Consider the following 10,084-nt stretch of genomic DNA (forward strand, 5'->3'; position numbering starts at 1 on the left):
AAGAACACAACATAATCAGATGTGCAAACAGAGTAAATGGCAGCAAAAGGTGAGTGTGCACAAACAAACACACGGTGCACACAGACTGCTCCTTTAATGTGATGCACCAGTGGCGGCTCCAGAGTTTTGTTTGTTTGTTTGTTTGTTTTTTCACCCTTGGAGGGGCAGAGTGGGAACCTTTTCATTTAGTGGTATTGAAACAGAATTTACAGTAAATATATAAAAATCTAATTTCAATCACCTACTACTGTACTAATACCTTTTAATTAACACATACAATACACAACAGTTAAAGCTGGCTATACAGATAGTTTAAACCAACTACCTTCCTGACAGGACGGAAACACAAATGTGGTATATTTGGGGTAATTTACATTCCAAACAATAAAAACTCCACACAGCTAACAACAAATGACAATCAGGAGAGAGGTTACTTGCTCGTCACTAGGTGGCACTATTTGCCTTCACTCTTTCTGGATGTTTTACTGCCAGCCTACGCATTCTCAACTTCACTAAGTTCTAATTTCTGACCAAAGTTGTTTGGCAAGGAAACAATCTATTTTTCATCATATCAGCATTCCAAAGCAAACAGATTGATGAGATCATGTAAATGCACCCTGTTCAGTGTGACTAAATGATAAATGGACTGCATTTATATAGCGTTTTTCCATCTGAATCAGACGCTCAAAGCGCTTTACAATTATGCCTCATATTCACCCATACACACAAACACACACACCGATATCAGGGTGCTGCCATGCAGGGCACTCACTACACACCAAGAGCAACTTAAGGATTAAGGACCTTGCCCAAGGGCTCTTAGTGATTTTCCGGTCAGGCTGGGGTTTGGATCCTCTGGTCTCAACCACTAGACCTTCACCTCCCCGACTGAGTGACACGACCTGGCTGATTTGATCACATAAAAACATAACTCGTGAGTGTAAAAGCTCAAAGACCAGATCCTTCAGAGAATAAAGGTAGAATGAGTCAAGTCTGGGAGCATGCACCACATCTATGGCACCACGAAATCACCTTGGCTCCTGGATGGTAACCACCCAGGCAGACAGCCAGTCCATCCCCACATCTCTAAAATAACCATGTATCTGCTACAACCAGGTGAAACGTGGCTGGGGTCCTCAACACCCAAGCACCTGCTTACTGGATCATGCACAGAGAAACAGGCCATGTGACCAAAATGGATGAAATTATTTTTTTCCCCTCATAATTCTACTCACAACACCCCATAATGACAACATAAAAAAGGTTTGTTTGTTTTTTAATTTTTTGCAAATTTATATATATATATATATATATATATATATATATATATATATATATATATATATATATATATATATATATATATATATATAAAAGAAATCACATGTACATAAGTATTCACACCCTTTGATCAATACTTTATTGATGCATCTTTGGCAGCAATTACAGGCTCAGTTCTTCTTGAATATGATGCGACATGATGCCGCATAACAAAATGTGGAAAAAGTGAAGTGCTGTGAATACTTTCCAGATGTACTGTACATCATCAGAGACAAATGAGTTGTTTTTGGCTGAAATTCTGCTTATAGCACAGCATACTGTGCCTGCACAGACACAGAATTTTGGGATGTATGACACCTAAACAAAATGCAACACAACACAGTTCTGGTGTCACTACTAATTTCCACCTTTTTATGCTCATTTTTATGCTCAGCACCCACATAGCTTGCATGCATGTGGGTGGGAAGGTCTAAAAATGATGTGTGATCAGGTGCAGAGCTGGTGTGATCACAGCATCTCTCACAAGAATGCATCTGCAGCTGCAACCACAAAAACTCTGCTCCAAAGTCTCATGCCATGTATAACTTTATGTTAAGAGTGTAACACGCACTACATTTGCAAATTGTACTTCTATCTATGCTGTGTATGGTGTTTGTGAACTGACACCATGAACATAACAAGCACTTCAAATTTATTTTGAAATGCATATTCATGCATTTATGACAAATTCCAGAGATGGGATGAAGTCACTGTCAAATCATTCTCAAGTCATCAATCTGCAAGTCTCGAGTCAGCTTGCCAACAATTGGTGGTTATTATGACTTGAGACTTGCTGATTCATGACTTGAGAGCAACTTGATGGTGACTTTGTCTCACCTCTGAGAAATTCTGTTCCTTCCATTTATCACCACCACCATCAAATAATCGCACATCACATATCACCACTAATACAAAAATCATCAGGAACTGCGGCTGTGTACACATCGTGACATGTGGGACAAACAGCATCGACCACTATTGAGGCAACAAAGTCAAAATGTCACAGAAAACAATCAGCCTTCAAGGCTTTTAGTCATGTACCAGCCAGTAACACCAGCTAACAATGAGAAAAGAGGTCAGTGTTTTCTGGATAATCAAGTGCCATTGGGCCACTTACAGTCAGGTCCATAAGTATTATTTTTACCCCCACCAACGAAGTTGGGCAGAGGTTATGCTTTTGCCCCTGTTTGTTTGTTTGTTTGTCTGTTGGTGAAGAGCCCAGAGCTCACAATTTTTCATATATCGTTATGAATTTTTTACTGAAGATTCATATCCTGATAGGCAAGAAGTGATTTAATTGTCAAGGTTATAGGTCAAAGGTCAAAGTCAGGAAAAATCCCTATCTTTAACATTGAACAAATTTTCAAAACTTCATACGTCTGTCACAAAAGATCAAAATTCTTTTGTATTTGAGCATTTGAGAAAGTAAAACCACAGCACCATCGCACTGGCTGCGCAGGATACTGCTGCGGCCACCCCACACTCACATTGCCTCAGTTCGGATGATGGACTGTCTTAAAGTTTAGCGTACAGTGGGGAAAATAAGTATTTGACCCCCTCTCAATTTTGCAGGTTTTCCCACCTACAAAGAATGGAGAGGTCTGTAATTTTTTTCGTAGGTACACTTCAACTGTGAGAGACAGAAACTAAAAAAAAAAAAAAAAAAAATCCAGAAATCACAATGTATGATTTTTAAATAATTAATTTGCATTTTATTGCAGAAATAAGTATTTGACCCCCTAGAAAAACAGGGCTTAACAATTGGTACAGAAACATTTGTCTGCCATTACAGAGGTCAGACGTTTCCTGCAGTTCTTGACCAGGTTTACAAACACTGCAACAGGGATTTTGGTCCACTCCTCCATACAGATCTTCTCCAAATCTTTCAGGTTTGGAGTTTCAGCTCCCTCCAAAGATTTTTCTATTGAGTTCAGGTCTGGAGACTGGCCAGGCCACTCCAGGACCGTGAAATGCTTCTTACGGAGCCCCTCCTTAGTTGCCCTGGCTGTGTGTTTGGGGTCACTGTCATGCTGGAAGACCCAGCCATGACCCATCTTCAATGCTCTTACTGAGGGAAGGAGGTTGTTTGCCAAAATCTCGCAACACATGACCCCATCCATCCTCCCTTCAATACGGTGCAGTCGTCCTGTCCCCTTTGCAGAAGAGCACCCCCAGAGTATGATGTTTCCACCCCCATGCTTCAGGGTTGGGATGGTTTTCTTGGGGTTGTTCTCATCCTCTAAACATGGTAAGTGGAGTTGATTAAAAAAAAAAAAAAATCTATTCTAATCTCATCTGACCACATGACCTTCTCCCATGCCTCCTCTGGATCATCCAGATGGTCACTGGTGAACTTCAAACGGGCCTGGACGTGTGCTGGCTTGAGCAGGGGGACCTTGCTGCCCTGCAGGATTTTAAATCATGACAGCATCATGTGTTACTAATGTAATCTTTTTGACTGTGGTCCCAGCTCTCTTCAGGTCATTGACCAGGTCCTCCTGTGTAGTTCTGAGCTCTCTCAGAATCATCCTTTCCCCACAAAGTGAGATCTTGCATGGAATCCCAGACCGAGGAGATTGACAGTCATCTTGTGTTTCTTCCACTTTCTAATAAATCATCATAGCAGTTGTTGTCTTCTACCAAGCTGCTTGCCTGTTGTCCTGCAGTCCATCCCAGCCTTGTGCAGGTCTACAGTTTTGTCCCTGGTGACCTTAGACAGCTCTTTGGTCTTGGCTATGGTGGACAGGTTGGAGTGTGTGAACAGGTGTCTTTTGTACAGGTAACAAGTTTAAACAGGTGCAATTAATACAGGTAAAGAGTGCAGAATAAGAGGGGTTCTTAAAGAAAAATTAACAGGTCTGTGTGGGCCAGAATTGTTGCTGGTTTGTAGGGGATCAAATACTTATTTCATGCAATAAAATGCAAATTAATTATTTAAAAAAATCATAAAATGTGATTTTCTATCTATCTATCTATCTATCTATCTATCTATCTATCTATCTATCTATCTATCTATCTATCTATCTATCTATCTATCTATCTATCTATCTATCTATCTATCTATCTATCTATCTATCTATCTATCTATCTATCTATCTATCAATCACCCACTCAGAACTGTGAATGAGTACAATTTTTACTTAGATATTTCCTTCCTAAATATGTTTACATACAACTTTAAAAAGGTCTGCTGTCAGGGAGGAAGGGGGAGACCGGGCCCCGATTGGCATCTCGCCCAGAATGAGCTTCCAGAACTGACAACTCCACCAAGAAAAATTTTGATTGTAAGTACTGTCCTTCATTATGCAAATAATGTTTTTTCATTCGTGCAGTTCATGAGGTGAAAGATGGAATGTTCGATTCAATGAGGTGCAGCATTTTATATAACACCTAAAATGGATCCTTGTCATTTGATATTTTATTAATTTATAAGCAAGAGAAAAGAGATTTCTGCCCTTCCCGGTCCTATGGTGTCCGCCAAAGCTTGGTTGTGAGACCGAGATGCCCCGTCTCACCCAGGCCAGGTGTGATGGAGCCTGCTGTGCCCCGTGGCCCCCGCAAACCCCAAGGCTGCAGCGGGTTCCAACCCGGCCTGCGCGGCTCTGCCTCCAGCAAACACTGCTTTCTCAGAACGCCCCCACCCAAACTCACTCTCGAGCCTCCTCGGCACATCCAGCCTTCCCATCCGTTAGCCAGCAAGTCTGGGCACTGTGTCACACCGCTGTTTGTTTATAAGCCTGTTGGGTCTAGGGTATAATTGGCTGTTTTTGGCTACTTTTGGTTTTATCATCATCATTTACCATAAACTGTTTACTTTGCCTTGCTTGGTGTCTCTTTTTTTAAAACCATTTTTATAACATAGAATGCAAATATACATTGGAAATTTCAAAAACATATGTACAAATGTAGCAAACAGCACAGTTATATACAACTATTTACATTAAAATGCAGGAAATGCTTGAGGCGTTTTTTTTTTTTTTTTTTTGTAGAACTGTTTAAAAAATAATAAGACACCACACAAATTATTTGTGCCACTCAAAAAACAATTCCTGTCCTAAATAAGACAGCATAGACACATGCCTCACCCACAGAAATGTCATTCTTCCTGTTGTCCACCTGGAGTCAGTGTTCTTACTTTAGTCTGCCTTTGATGGCATTTTCACCATAATGTCCTCAGCAAGCAACCCCACATGGGTTGGTGATTTTAATTGGTTTAGGCTGTGCATTTTTCCACCAGTGATAAAGGGGAAATCATGTTTTTTCCCATGCCTGTCCTGCAGCCAGACAGAGCTGGCTCAACAAGGATGTGAGAGGCCTGTTTGGTGCCCATTTCTCCAAAGATGTGCACCAAACATGACCATAATATTCAGGAAAAAGCAATGTGCAAATTATTATTCATGATTCAAGTTATACTACGCCTATCAACATAATTTAAAAGCTGGTCTATAGTTTGAAGCAGTGTCAACACACATTCAAATGGAGACTCAGACTGCTGTATATTGGATGTTACATCCACTTAATTCGGTCATGTGACTTTGACGCAGAGATGCATCAGATGACTCCAGAGGATTAAGCTAAGTGTCGTCACTGCTAGCTAGTGTAAGCGTGCGGTGGTTGCAGCGTGCCATAGCACAAAATGTATAGAACCAAAATTGCACGGTAAATGGAACACAATGGCAAATGGTAAGAATGATCCATATCATGTGACATACAACCACCAATCAAATGACAAGGATCTATTTAGACATTATATAAAAGCTAATAACTCAGTGTATGTATACATGTACACTCAACAAAAATATAAACGCAACACTTTTGGTTTTGCTCCCATTTTGTATGAGATGAACTCAAAGATCTAAAACTTTTTCCACATACACAATAACACCATTTCCCTGAGCCTGGTTCTGCTGGAGGTTTCTTCCTGTTAAAAGGGAGTTTTTCCTTCCCACTGTAGCCAAGTGCTTGCTCACAGGGGGTCGTTTTGACCGTTGGGGTTTTATATAATTATTGTATGGCCTTGCCTTACAATATAAAGCGCCTTGGGGCAACTGTTTGTTGTGATTTGGCGCTATATAAAAAAATTGATTGATTGATTGATTGAAATGTTGTTCACAAACCAGTCTAAATCTGTGATAGTGAGCACTTCTCCTTTGCTGTGATAATCCATCCCACCTCACAGGTGTGCCATATCAAGATGCTGATTAGACACCATGATTAGTGCACAGGTGTGCCTTAGACTGCCCACAATAAAAGGCCACTCTGAAAGGTGCAGTTTTGTTTTATTGGGGGGAGATACCAGTCAGTATCTGGTGTGACCACCATTTGCCTCATGCAGTGCAACACATCTCCTTCGCATCATCTGTGAAGAGAACACCTCTCCAACGTGCCAAACGTCAGTGAATGTGAGCATTTGCCCACTCAAGTCGGTTACGACGACGAACTGGAGTCAGGTCGAGACCCCGATGAGGACGACGAGCATGCAGATGAGCTTCCCTGAGACGGTTTCTGACAGTTTGTGCAGAAATTCTTTGGTTATGCAAACTGATTGTTTCAGCAGCTGTCCGAGTGGCTGGTCTCAGACGATCTTGGAGGTGAACATGCTGGATGTGGAGGTCCTGGGCTGGTGTGGTTACACGTGGTCTGCGGTTGTGAGGCTGGTTGGATGTACTGCCAAATTCTCTGAAACGCCTTTGGAGACAGCTTATGGTAGAGAAATGAACATTCAATACACGAGCAACAGCTCTGGTTGACATTCCTGCTGTCAGCATGCCAATTGCACGCTCCCTCAAATCTTGCGACATCTGTGGCATTGTGCTGTGTGATAAAACTGCACCTTTCAGAGTGGCCTTTTATTGTGGGCAGTCTAAGGCACACCTGTGCACTGATCATGGTGTCTAATCAGCATCTTGATATGGCACACCTGTGAGGTGGGATGGATTATCTCAGCAAAGGAGAAGTGCTCACTATCACAGATTTAGACTGGTTTGTGAACAATATTCGAGGGAAATGGTGATATTGTGTATGTGGAAAAAGTTTTAGATCTTTGAGTTCATCTCATACAAAATGGGAGCAAAACCAAAAGTGTTGTGTTTATATTTTTGTTGAGTGTATAAAGCTGACTGTGGAAGCAGTGAGTTCTCACAGTGCAGCTTTCAATAAACCTTTGATGCGCATAATTCTTAATGTGCTCTGATGTCATGCATGATTCTATACATTCTGAACTTCATAGTTATGGTTATATGTTGGTTGAGCTTCAGTTTGTGCACTGAAACCTGTTTCTGGATGGTTTGTGTCTTGATGATGAGAATTCGACTACAGACTTCCTGCTGCAGCTGCACCACAGCGTACTTACTGCAGTGGTGAGAGACTTCTGCAGCTCTCAGTGCGTCATTCTGTGCTGCCTTTACCCACAATCACTCACTGCATTTCAAACATGTCTAATGGCATAACCACCAAAAACATAAAAAAAAACCCTGAGCAATCAACAGTGAGGGGGCATAGTGAAGGTATAGTAGGAGGTAGGAGGTATAGTGAAAGTAGGAGTAGGAGGTATAGTGGGAGGATGTATATAAGAGGTATAGTAGGAGGTATAGTGAAACTTTAATTCATGTTTCAAAATAAATGCTTTCAATGCTTTAAATGATTATCTGTCAATATAATGAGCATCAGTATTAATAATAAAAGAACGTAAAGGTGTAACGATTGAATCAAAAGTGTAATTCAGTTCAATGTTGATTCTTTCAGCAATGATTGAAGGAACCTTTGGTCACAATTTGGTCAAAATAAAACCAACAGAGACAACAGTGATAGACGATGTACTGAAGCTGAAAGGTTTAGTCCCCTTAGAACTTCCACAAAATTTACTTTGTGTTCAAATCCAGTTATCAAATCAAATCAAATCAAATCAACTTTATTTATATAGCGCCAAATCACAACAAACAGCTGCCCCAAGGCGCTTTATATTGTAAGGCAAGGCCATACAATAATTCCGAAAAAAAAAACCCCAAAGGTCAAAACGACCCCCTGTGAGCAAGCACTTGGCGACAGTGGGAAGGAAAAACTCCCTTTTAACAGGAAGAAACCTCCAGCAGAACCAGGCTCAGGGAGGGGCAGTCTTCTGCTGGGACTGGTTGGGGCTGAGGGAGAGAACCAGGAAAAAGACATGCTGTGGAGGGGAGCAGAGATCAATCACTAATGATTAAATGCAGAGTGGTGCATACAGAGCAAAAAGAGAAAGAAACACTCAGTGCATCATGGGAACCCCCCAGCAGTCTAAGTCTATAGCAGCATAACTAAGGGATGGTTCAGGGTCACCTGATCCAGCCCTAACTATAAGCTTGTAAGTAAGCCTGCAGTCTGAGAGTGAAGCGCTCTATTGGGGTGATATGGTACTATGAGGTCCCTAAGATAAGATGGGACCTGATTATTCAAAACCTTATAAGTAAGAAGAAGAATTTTAAATTCTATTCTAGAATTAACAGGAAGCCAATGAAGAGAGGCCAATATGGGTGAGATATGCTCTCTCCTTCTAGTCCATGTCAGTACTCTAGCTGCAGCATTTTGAATTAATTGAAGGCTTTTCAGGGAACTTTTAGGACAACCTGATAATAATGAATTACAATAGTCCAGCCTAGAGGAAATAAATGCATGAATTAGTTTTTCAGCATCACTCTGAGACAAGAACTTTCTAATTTTAGAGATATTGCGCAAATGCAAAAAAGCAGTACTACATATTTGTTTAATATGCACATTGAATGACATATCCTGATCAAAAATGACTCCAAGATTTCTCACAGTATTACTAGAGGTCAGGGTAATGCCATCCAGAGTAAGAATCTGGTTAGACACCATGTTTCTAAGATTTGTGGGGCCAAGTACAATAACTTCAGTTTTATCTGAGTTTAAAAGCAGGAAATTTGAGGTCATCCATGTCTTTGTGTCTGTAAGACAATCCTGCAGTTTAGCTAATTGGTGTGTGTCCTCTGGCTTCATGGATAGATAAAGCTGGGTATCATCTGCGTAACAATGAAAATTTAAGCAATGCTGTCTAATAATACTGCCTAAGGGAAACATGTATAAAGTGAATAAAATTGGTCCTAACACAGAACCTTGTGGAACTCCATAATTAACCTTAGTCTGTGAAGAAGATTCCCCATTTACATGAACAAATTGTAATCTATTAGATAAATATGATTCAAACCACTGCAGCGCAGTGCCTTTAATACCTATGCCATGCTCTAATCTCTGTAATAACATTTTATGGTCAACAGTATCAAAAGCAGCACTGAGGTCTAACAGAAAAAGCACAGAGATGAGTCCACTGTCTGAGGCCATAAGAAGATCATTTGTAACCTTCACTAATGCTGTTTCTGTACTATGATGAATTCTAAAACCTGACTGAAACTCTTCAAATAGACCATTCCTCTGCAGATGATCAGTTAGCTGTTTTACAACTACCCTTTCAAGAATTTTTGAGAGAAAAGGAAGGTTGGAGATTGGCCTATAATTAGCTAAGATAGCTGGGTCAAGTGATGGCTTTTTAAGTAATGGTTTAATTACTGCCACCTTAAAAGCCTGTGGTACATAGCCAACTAATAAAGATAGATTGATCATATTTAAGTTCGAAGCATTAATTAATGGTAGGGCTTCCTTGAGCAGCCTGGTAGGAATGGGGTCTAATAGACATGTTGATGGTTTGGAGGAAGTAACTAATGAAAATAACTCAGACAGAACAATCGGAGAGAAAGAGTCTAACCAAATACCG

General features: G+C 40.6%; 1 protein-coding gene across 1 annotated transcript in view; it reads right to left on the reverse strand.

The window, feature by feature from the left end:
- trim2a (tripartite motif containing 2a) overlaps positions 1–10,084 on the reverse strand; it is a 55,659-nt gene that overhangs the window by 40,070 nt on the left and 5,505 nt on the right.

This window comes from Thalassophryne amazonica, chromosome 15 (assembly GCF_902500255.1).
Source record: "Thalassophryne amazonica chromosome 15, fThaAma1.1, whole genome shotgun sequence".
Taxonomy (NCBI): domain Eukaryota; kingdom Metazoa; phylum Chordata; class Actinopteri; order Batrachoidiformes; family Batrachoididae; genus Thalassophryne; species Thalassophryne amazonica.